Source organism: Grus americana, chromosome 3 (genome assembly GCF_028858705.1).
Source record: "Grus americana isolate bGruAme1 chromosome 3, bGruAme1.mat, whole genome shotgun sequence".
Classification (NCBI taxonomy): Eukaryota; Metazoa; Chordata; class Aves; order Gruiformes; family Gruidae; genus Grus; species Grus americana.
Genome location: NC_072854.1, coordinates 79,407,563 through 79,419,487, shown reverse-complemented (window position 1 = coordinate 79,419,487; position 11,925 = coordinate 79,407,563).

Below are 11,925 nucleotides of genomic sequence, written 5' to 3'. Positions count from 1 at the left end.
ACATCTCATTCTGATGGACAGAGGAGGCTGGAGGTAACACCCCCCCCATGTGCCTTTCAATTTTCTCCCTAAATGCTGCCCAAGGCTTCTGGCCCCTGTGCACTGCAGGACCTCATTGCTGCTTGGTCCTTAGCTTCCTACTCCAGCCATTGCTAACTGCCTCGCAGCATCGGCAACTATTTGGACAAGTTTTCAGGTATTAAGGGGAAGATGACAACACAGGTGAAGTAGGAACAAGGGGGACATCTCACCAATGAAATCATTTGCAAAGCAAAGCCCAACTCCCTTTCTTGAGCATTATGGTTCCACTAATGTTATTGTTGCATCCAGTGTATAACACAAGAAAGGAAAAAAGTGAAGGTATGCTTCTGAGCTCAGCAGGAACTGGGCTCAGAATTCAGAGTTCCTGCTCCAGTCTAATGTCTCTGAAACTGGGACATCATACCACACAGGAAGACAAAATCTGAGCTCCTCTACTGGCACCTACTACTAGATTACAGGAGTCCGTGATTTGGTCAGAAATCAGAAAGAGCAATCCAGCTGCTAGGAAAAAGACATTTTCGCCATGGGTAGCAGTGACTACCAGTTTCTGCTACATTCATATGCCAAAGCAGCTGTCATTCAAGAACTCTTGCCTATCATCAAAACTTAGTTTGCGACTGAGAAGAGCAGCAATTGACAGACTGAAAAACACTCTTCTACCTGAAATCAGAGGAGCTACTGCAATCCAGGTGTCACTGTCATTTTCACATTATCTGAGTGAAAGCGAAACATCTCCTCCACTAATCAACAAAAAAAAAAAAAAAGGAAAAATGAGAATGTTCATAACTTTGTCATCCTGTATTCTTGAATTAATTACAGTAGATTGACTCAACTGTATGTTTGGAAATTTAATATTTTGGTTCACATTGAATTATTTACTGCATAAAATAAAGTAATAAATATTTTTTAGTCATAGGAAAATAGTGTGCATTAGGAACAAGATACACATATATGAAGAGAAATGACTTCTGAAAAACTATTTTGGAGCTCTGGCTTAGGAACTATCTTGCACCTTTTTGAGAAGCAGCTGCTTTCAGAGCATCACCTCTTCTCTTCTCTTCTCTTCTCTTCTCTTCTCTTCTCTTCTCTTCTCTTCTCTTCTCTTCTCTTCTCTTCTCTTCTCTTCTCCTCCTCCCTGCCCTGCCCCTCCTTTCTCCTGATAAACCTGTATATTTAGGATATTTACTTATCACCGTGTATCTTGTTAGTTTGGTTTATAAGTCCTACGGAACTTAATCCAAAGTACTTGAGGATCTAAAGTAAATTGTTTCCCTATTGTAAACACACAAATCTGTTAACAACAATGTAGAAAACAATTTTTTGGTGATATTTTGCTATGATACTTAGAATTCATGTCACTATATCCTTGATGTTCTTTGCCCAACTTCACAAGGTATCATTTAAAAGATAAATTAAATAAATAGGAATGAAAATGTTGGTTCCAAGTTGGAGTCTGTGTTGTAATATTAATCCTAAACTACAGTGGAAATGAGTGAGAGCTTCCAAAAAGCCTTGCTGAGTTCTGCCTCCTAGGTGGTAAGCAGCCAGTGCTCCAAAGCTCAGCTGTTTCACTCCTTGGTCCCTTTAGAATTCATGAGCTCTCTGGCCAGTGATAAGCTGCCTCAAGGGTTTCTAATTAATAAATGCTGACACCACAGGATGAAAAGTAATAACCTTGTATGGGTTCATTTTTCTGATTCAAATGAATCAAAACTTTCAGTCTGTTAACTTTGTCCTTCCAAGTTTAACGTTGAATCAACCGCTGCCTGTCTAAATCATTCAAGTTTTATGCCAAAACAAACACCATCTGTCTGCCACAGCTGGCACACTATTGGCTTAAAAGCACAAAGCTGGCATGCAATCTATATCCTGTGTCCTGAGTACTTGGGCTGAAATACAATTGATTGTGTGCCCAGGATTGACTTTTCATTGAATATATATGTCTCAGTGATCTGGCAGTACACAGATCTGATGTGAGTGACTTGAAAGCCACAGATACTTCTGACCTCTGTTTAGCTTTTTGTTTTTTTCTTCAAAAAAACCCCAAACCTGTCACTTTAGGTTTGAAAGATAAGCTGTAGTTTAATTTATGGAGTTGGAGTAACTATATAGGAAGTTTCACGTTGACTTCATGGGTTCACTTTCTCCTACACAAACAAACCCAGTGATTAGTGATAGCTCTGTGATTCTGCTTGAACTCTTAGAAACATCTGGTCTTTTACAATTTTCTGATAGAAGGCAGGCATTTTTGCCTTGGTGTATGGTAACATAACGTGTTATTGTAATGACTTAATTACCCACAAAACAAAGTGATGGGCTGACACAATAGCCATAAAACATTTGGAGTCTGGTTGGGAAAAATACGTCTGGGGAAAAGATCAAACAAGAGTTTGTTTTCCCTTTCTTTCTTTTCTTGAAAATGCTCAAGGTAAATAAGACTCAGAAGACCTTACAGCATGAGAAATCTTAATCTGCTATTATTTCAATTACTAAGTATATAAAGCAACTATGTGATGAGATAATTATGTCACCAACTGAAACAGAAGAATACAGCAGAACTTTTTTTGCAATCTGTACATAAGAGCACAAGGGAAATGTGTAATGACATAATTGCTATTAGTTTGCAGAATGTGAGAACTAACGTTCAGGTAGTATAAATGTAATACAAAGTACAGTGTAAATGAACATACTTGACCTTGAGGCTTGATAAAGTATATGCATTAATGAAGGTAAATGACAAAAAAGTTCAGTCAGATGCCTTTAATCTTCTTTTTGGTTTTAGGAATTCTCTTTTTTAACACTATTGTTTAAAAGCGATGAAGCTTTTGACATGACGTAGCTTATGCCTTTTAACTTGTAACAGTAGAATAGCACTATCCACTTTGGAAATTGTTTTGCATTCATATTATAAACATTGTTTGCATTCCTAGTTGTACTAAAATGCATGCCAGTTTGGCACTTCTCTTACTAACTTTAGCTGGGCCAGTTTCTCCCCTCTTTTGTATTTATTTTATACACATAAGGAAAACTGAGCACCAATACACTGAATAGTGTCACAAAGAAAAAGACACACAGAACAAGGGATTTTCTTACAACTTTAACTTTTTTTTTTTTAAGTAAACAGTAGTGACCTACAGGGGTGTGTGCTCCTGTACCTGTTCAGAGGTATCTTATCTGCCACTATACATTTTTGGTATTTTTTGTCAATCTGCATTTTTTGTAGACCTTTCCTTGATCACAATATCAGTTGGCATTGGGGTGTTGTATCTGACTCAGCAGGTGCACATCTGATGGGACAACGTATCTTGATACTACAAAGCAGTGGACAAAGGTGGATGCATGAACGTGCTGAGCCGGCAGCTCTCTGCCTATCTTGCACAGCAGCAATTTGAGGGTTGGAGGTGAGGAAATACCGACTTAAAAGAATTTTCTCCAACCAAACTCTGTTTTTTTGTTGGTGGGCAGACATGAAATGTGTTTAGAAATTACACAGATATTTGTCCTTTCCCCTAGAAAATGCTAGCCCTCAAGTAAAAGAATCACAGTTTAAAATACACACTTCTCAATGAAACACAGGGTTTTGACAGTAATTATAATTTTGCCATTAAAGCTGCTTTAGCTAAGTGCTTGGGCATATGTTAAATTTCATGCACGTGTGTAGCCCTGTTGAAAACAATAAATCTAGTCAGGTTGTTATTTATTGGCTTATGTGCTTTCCTGAAGTGGAATATAAGGTGGGGAAAAAAAAGGAAAAAAAAAAAAGGCGATCTAGTGTAATTAAAGTAACAGAAATTCATCACTTTTAAAGTTACTGTAGTCTATCATGTCACTTAAATACAAACTTCATAGCCAAAAGTGTGAAGTATTTTTCATATTGGGGCAGTGCACTCCGTGTATTGCTAACATGCAACTCTGGGGTAGAGCATGACACTCATGTTAAAGATGAGAGGCTTAGGAAGCGAAGAGGAAAAGAAAAAAAAGGCCCATTACAAAGCTGAAGGAGGATGCAAAGAGTTGTGCTCCAGAGCTCTGCTCTTGCTTTGAATAACGAAATTGTGTGTACACAAGGGCACACAATACAGCAGAGTGAAAAACAGCTGGTGTTTTTCCTTTGTGTAATTAAATACTACAAAATAAAAAGTACTGGAGAAATTTATGAGCAGATCTTCATAAACAGCAAGAAAAAAAAGAGCAAACTCTACTGCCTGGGCTCTGTGTTTGTTGCCATATCTTCCTCTCTGGAAGACAGACGGACTGGAAAGATGTGGTGTCTCATGCTTGTCTGTAGGGGACGGGGCATGAGAAAACCTGTGACATTCAAGCACCATAGCTATTCTGGAATAGTTACACAAAAAAGCACCTTTAGCGTGGATGCAGACAGATTTTAGAGACAGTGTAGAGCTATAGGAACAACAAAATTCATCGAGCTCCCCTCTGGTCTTATAGGCAGCAACGATGTGCCATTGTTGATGGCAGCATGCTCCCATTTTACAGTTTCTTTAAAAGCAGGGCTGGGAGAGGACTGCTGTGGATGCAGGCTGCATCTGAAGTTTCAATGCCCTGAGAGAGGAGTGGGCAGTTTTCAGTCACCACTCTGAGATGCTTCTCTGGTTTGTACTTTTGCCTTTCTCGCCTGTCACCGTGCTTGGCTTAGATGGAGAGAGAGGCAGCTACATGGCAGCGCGAAATTTTATCACAGCACTGCTCACCCCACTGGCCTCACCACTGCTGCGCCGCTTCCAGTGGTGCGTCCCTTCTGCAAGCTCACAGTGAGGGGGTGAGGAGGTTCTTCAATGCAACTTACAGTAGAGTTAAAAAAACCCAACCAAACCAAACACAAAAACCAACTTGAATTTTAAAGCAATTCCACTACTTAGATGTATGCGATTTAGGAAATCGGTTTGCCCTCTGGAGATTCTCAGAGATTAGGTTTCTCTTCCAAACCCAGTGCTGACTGCAGGGCAGTTTGCAGAGAAGACACATTCCTTCTCTAGGAAAACTCAGTAGCTTTAATATGCAGCCAGAGCCGGACAAAGCAAAAGCAGGTGCTCTGTGCTGGAGGAACGAGGTGGGGGGAGATGATGATTTATGTTTAGAAAGGTTAAATGTTTTTTTCCAGACTTAGGAATGTTCTTTTTTTTATTTTTAGTAAAAGGTTTCTAAGGGGAAAAAACCTTGTGGTTTCAAGAGGATTTTTTCCCCAAGACATATTACAGTTGTGCAAGAAATCTTTATTTTGTCTTTCCAAAATTTAGTTCTCAAAACTGGAAATACTTGCTTATTATTTCTTCATTTTACTCACTTTATGACACCATTCGTGTTCCCCCTATTTCTTGGTAGACACACGAGGGAAGCCACAGGCACTGTACTGCTGACTTGACCATTCTAGCAATGTGTAGCGGCCCCGATCTATATGGGTATTTGATCTGTGGCTATTGCTGTGAAAAGCTGCATTTAATTACTTTTTTTCCCTCAAGCATAAGGACTTTATTTTTATTTTTTAAACAATAACAAATTCCACAAGTAGGCCCCAATTAATTTGTATTTATTTTATCTTTTATTATATATACATGCATACATGCACAAAACCTCTTTTCCTCCCAGTCTGCCTCATGTTCAGGCTAGGCTAACATTTTTAAGAAAAATATTTTACAAAAGACTAAGCCTTTTACAAAGACACGCACTTACCCTCTGCAAAACTGCCACTCAGTATAATCTAGCATAGTTGTGGGGGAGAGCCCTGCATCCCCTTTAAGCATGTTTGTTTATTCTATTGAGCTGTTTCGTTTATTGATTCATATAACACACAGAAATGTTCTCAGAAACAGCTACTGCCCCCTGCTTCCCGCTGAAGTAGCTATTTTCTATTCCCTCATGAACTGCTGAAGAAGAGAAACAGTAGGAAAAGAAGAAATAAGAATCTATGTCCTCTCTTCTCCAAAGGCCCAGGAACTGGATCTCTTAATAAAGCACAGAAAAAAGCAAACTAGTAAGTTACATATATCTGTGGGGAAATTTAAGTTGGCATATAATGACCATTTCTTTTGCTTGAAAGACTCTTTTGGTTCTAGAGGCATTTCCTATTATGACAGTAAAGATTGTGTCTGTCTGTCATGCCTAGAACTGGAGGACCTCTGTAAATCCACCCTTCTACATCTAAGTGGAAAAATGGATCCATGATTTTCTTCTGCCCTTTCTACTGAAATTGATAAAAAGTGCTGCTACCATTTAATTACTAAAATAGCAGGCTAGGCTCTTGACCTGGTAGAAAATATGTTCTGTACCATAGTAATGTCCCTAGCACCATGCTGATAATTGCTCAGATAGGATATGGCTACTTAGTTCGCTGTCTTCCATTGAATCCTCTTTCTCTGTTTCATCATTGTTTGGTGCTTGGGGCTTATTTGGATTATACGGTCAACAGTGTGGCAAATGGCCCATCAGGAGATTGGTTTCTGTTGAGAGTCAGGTCTGTGAAATAATGATTTCAGCTGAATGCTTATCTGACTGAGCCACTAAGACACAGGAAGCCTTATTCCATTCAACAAAAATCTGAGTAGAAAGAATGGGTTTTATGACTTCCTTTCCAAGTCTACATAAATGAAGTCTTCACTTCCTCATATGGCATTTCTCAAAATATGGGGTTATAATACATACCAGGTTGACTCAGGTAGAACGTCACCACCATTCAAAAATGACACTGCTTTTCCAGTAACCCAGAGAAATATGTTTCTTGAGTAATGCATAGCAAAAGAAATCTCTTTATAGCATTTATTTTATTAATGTTTTTTTCCACTTCTAGTGGCTTACTTTTTCTCTCCTCAATACATTTTTCTTTCTCCAGTTCCTCAATCTTTCCTTTTCTGCCCATCTTGTTGGATTTCTGGTGTAGATCATCACTTTGGAGAAACATCACATGCTCTTTGTGCTGAATTCAATCCGCTCAGAGAGCCCTGCGGTTTTTGTGCTGCAAATCTTACAATTATATAAAAAGAGAAGTTTCTATAACTCACCTTCCGTCTCAGTCCCCATCAACACTATTGAGGAATCCCAGTCCCAGTCTGGAAAAGGTAGGATTTGAGTGTAAATCACATGCAGGGCAATGTGGTAACTATAGATAGAAGAACCAAGAGCAGATGAAGAAAGGAAAATGGAGGAAAGTATTGCAACTAGTGCATAGGCAGGGGAGGTAGTTAAGGAGCCGCTACTTTCTTAATGTACTTTCCTCATCTCTGTATATCCTTTAAAATTATTCTACGCACAAAACTTGGTCAGAGTAAAGAGCTGGAAATAGAGAGGTAAATATCTAATATCAGAGAAGACTACAGTTACACTAGGCCATGCACCTACAGCATGCTGGTTTATATATCAATAACTGTTGGTTCCTGTTCGTGTCCCACAGGGGTCTCAATATTCACTATGCAAGTGTATGCCAACATCATGGGTTCAATATCATTTCAGCATCTGACCCAAAAGGTGAGCAAAATGAGTTTGGGACACATTTAAACCTTCAGCCTTTTCAAAAGCCAGGAAATCTTTTGTAAAGTCACCAAAGTACCCTTGAATTTGTGTAGGGAATGGAGAAAATCTGCCCTCTGAAGACCATGCTTGTGGGCTAACTCTCAAAATGGGCTCACAGGGATGTGCTGAGTAAATATTTAGATCATTGTGAGAGGATTATGGAGATTCAATGGTGCCTTAATTGAAACTGTGTACTGCTTTGTAGGAAACAAATCTGTATTTTTTTCTGAAATGCACATCAGGTCTGTTCCTCAGTTGCAGTAAACCAACACAGTCACTAGAGAAAAAACAAAAGAAGTTGAACTGCAGGCTTGAAACAGGAAGATTCACCTTCTCCTAGGTGTTTGTAAATTCAGTGACTTGAACAAAAAATGACTGCATGTATTTACCGTAATTTTAGAACCAAATATAGCACCTGAATGTGCAAATGCCCCATTTGACATGTAAGTTAGCACGGTAAGTTTTAGCTGAGCTCATCCTGAGCACAAATTGTGCTTTTTCTGTACACTCTTCAGGTCATCTAGTAGGTGGCAGTCATATATCTTGCATTTGCTGTAGCAGGGAACATTTCTTCATTTGCCAGCTTCAGAGAGCACAGGTATTTTTTTTAATGAACTATTTTGTTTTTTTCTTGGAAAGGGTATCCAGGGTTTAGATATAATCAGTCACTCCTTAATTGATTTCAAATGCTGAGATTCAATGTAACATGAATTGAACCACTAAACCGTACTTCACCCACTACAGATTTTCTTTATAGTCCTATATTTTGTCATCCCTAAGGCTGTGGGATACAGTATGTGATACTGCACTCCTGGCATAGTCGTGTGCACTGAAGTGAAACGCATTGTGTGGGTCATGTAAAGCGGAAGCTCTTATTTCCTTTGGAGACAGTGACATCTGGAAACCCTGCCTCTCACGTTACTGAGAGAAGGATCTCATCTGGGGAGAGATGAGAAGCTGCAAGTGTCATTTCAGCATATCATCATTTTCCCAGCAGGGGAGTCCTCTCAAAGTCAAACAATTCACTTTACAGACTCTGACATGTTTAATGAGAAGTAAAATAAATGTTATGTTGCAGATGTGCAGGTCCAAAAGCATTATTTTATTTCATGAAAGGCACACCCCTCTCATTCCAAACATTTAATTAGGTCCACTACCATGACATGGTGAACTGGGAGAGGAAATGGAATCAGGAGCAATCAGAAAAATATAACAGGTAAGGGAAGAGGCCAAGGAAATAACACATAACCTATGGGCCTCTGTGTTCCTCTGGAAACCACTGAACCAACCTCAGGTAATTTCCTTTGCTAAGTTTGAGTGGTAGAGGAGAAGATTTTCTTTTGACAAATCAGGTGCGAAGCAACTTGGCAACTGCAAGTAGCAATTCAAGGAGTGAACAAAAGAACAAAGAGTCATCACTCATGCAGAGAGAAAGTGAAGGGAGTTTTATTGCCATCCTGTACAGTATCAATCACCGCATGTCAGTAAAGACTGTTCTTTGTGCCAAATCCAAAAAGCTAGTCAATGAAAAAAAATCTGCTTGCACTGTGCACTTTCTGCTTCAGCAGCCAAAGATGGCTGCACCACCGGTAGTAGAACTCCTATGTATGATGGAGAATGCTTCACATCTTTAATTCCTCCACCAGTCTATTTTTTCATATGTACATGGATTTTTTCTGCAAAGTTGTCAAGATTTTGTCCAAGATATCTGACACAAGCCAACCAACATTTGACTAGCTAAGCCTGCTCCCCATTCAACTTATTCTCCACCACTTTCTTGGACTGGGGAAATAGTTCTAATGGAGTATGTAAAAAAGTAGTTTTATATTTCTTGTCTAAAATATTCCAGGCGACTTTTTACAAACCATGACAGAGAAAGGAAATAGCTGATGGAGATATTTTTCACAGTTGGCTAACCACAATATATAAACATACAGTTATGATAAATATCAATACCATTTTTTCCAATTAAAATATGCATTACATAACACCCAGAGGATTGCCATATTGTCGCTATTTGCAGACTTTTAACTTTCCATTTTTTGTCATTTTTAAACTAGATGGACTTGAAAGAGGCATGGGAGTTTGAATATGAATTTTCTTCAGTGACTGTGTGACTGGTTAGAACTCAGAAACAAACGATACGCTTTCTTGAAATGTCTTAGAATATCAAGCTTCCTACAAGAGACTTCTAAAAAAACTTGGAGCAGATACAGAGTTAAATTTTCACGGTCTTAACTACATTTCCATGAAATTTCTCTGGACTTTGTTAATAAAGAGCTTAGGGGAACACAAAAGCTACTACTCAGTGTAATACAAACTTCACCTTCTGAAAACAAGGAAATGCAATTGAGCTACCCACCCTCTTCTGCCTCTGGAGCACCCTCTTGCACTGTTCTCCAGAGGCCCCAAACACGACGTTTAGCTCAGCTTTACAGGGAGCAGCGTGTCTCTTTGAGCCTCCCAGGCACTACATCAGTGCAGGTGTGGAGCTCCTTTGCTCCTCAGCAGACACTAAGCCTCAACATTCACATGATGCTTCTTTCAGCTCATTTTCTTGTCTGGCTTTGAGCTTCTAAATTAAACCTTGAGAAATTTTGTATGTGAATCCCCTCCCACTACCTGTTTGCCTAAAAGACCATGACTGTTATGTGCTTGAGACATATCCAAAAGGTCTTGGTTCATTTTGGGAAAGGTTGAGCCAAGGTTTGAGCCTTAGCTGTACATATAAAACAAAGGATCAAGTGGCTTTGTGTTCTGCTTTGTGGGTATGGGAGGGGGGCAGCTTTGGAATGGATTTCTTGAATAACCTTGAACCTGGGACACTAACCCTGCCTTGCAACCTCAGGAGACCAACAATTTTCCAAATAGTCAGGGTTATATGTGAATTTTGGAGTACTTGGAATAGTCATCTTTGAAACAGTAAACCACTGTCAATTCCAACTATAACTCAATCTTTATTCTGGCACTGTCCCCATTTAATTGACATTTCTGAGTAAAGAATGATTAAAAACTGAGTATGGACATCAGAATTTGTTCCACATACTATAATGCTGTGACACTGCGTGCTGCCATGTCAGCTCCAGAAATGCATGCTTTCCTGGCAAGACTTTCCAGTTTGATGTATAGTTCAGTGACCTCTTCACACTCCCTTCCAAACGCAGCTGTAATGAGGAGTTACTTATGGCCTTCTATTGAAGTTGAGGAGTTCTTTTCATGCCTGTCTCTAGGAAACAATTTAGCAGATTCCTCCAGTTTCGTAAGTGAAAGAACTAACAAAAAAACCTTATATGTTTGTGGTGCAAGAAGCATCAGGCATTTCCCCAGCTGATTTTACTCTTAGCTGAGCATTGTTACATAAATTGGATACATAAACTGACATGAAAATATGTCAGACATGCAAAATTTTCCTGAAAAATATAAAGGATCAGCTACATTTTGTAAGAAGTTTTTTTATTATGCATGCCACTTCTCTGGAAGATCTAAGTTTTCCTGCAAGAATCTTTTCTACTTCCAGAGGCTTATACAATGAGCATCACATTTTATCTTCATGTTGCCTGCTTGACACATGAACTGTGTATTTACTGAGGTTTTTCTTTCATGCTTTAAGCTTCAGAAAACTGTACTGATGCCATTTCAGTTCGTATCTATCCATAAAGTAAGTCCAAATTAATTTTTTAATAAGTACAAAATGAAAGGATTTTTTTCTTTGTTCAACCATACATAACTTCAACCTTTTTGAGTAGTCAGAGATTTAGAGAGAAATTTCTTATTAGAATAATCACTCAACAGGTCATGATCTGACTAGGAAAAATTCCTTGATCCTCCCTTCCTAAGAACATTCCTACACAGTGAGGGTCAACTTCTATTTCCTACTGACATAAATCTCTTCTGTTTGCTTAGTATTTGGTAATGTAGTTAACCTGATACTTGTGGATTATTCCAAGTGTGCTAGGAATGTTACAGACAGTGCAGATAACAACTTCTCTACTTTAAGGCTATCTGATTATCTTTTTATTAACTTTTACATTTTTCCCATGCTAATACTCTAAATGAAAATTTTCTGCTTTTGAGGCTGTCTCAGAGCTCATTTTTAGGAAGTTTCATAAAAAAATAGTTGGGAAGGTTGTTTCTGACGTTGGAATGACCCCATCTTACATCTGATATCCCCAACTCATACGTATAAGTCATTTAGAGGAAGCTTTGTGTCACCATTTTTGGAATAAAAATTCAAAATTCAATTTAAAAAGGAAGTAGCCTTATTTGGAAATGTCAAGAATGCAGTTTGGGAGTTACTTTGAAGAGCAGATCAGGTGAGTCAGGAGTGTGGGAAAGCAGCGTTGGTCAGGAGACAGTAGATAG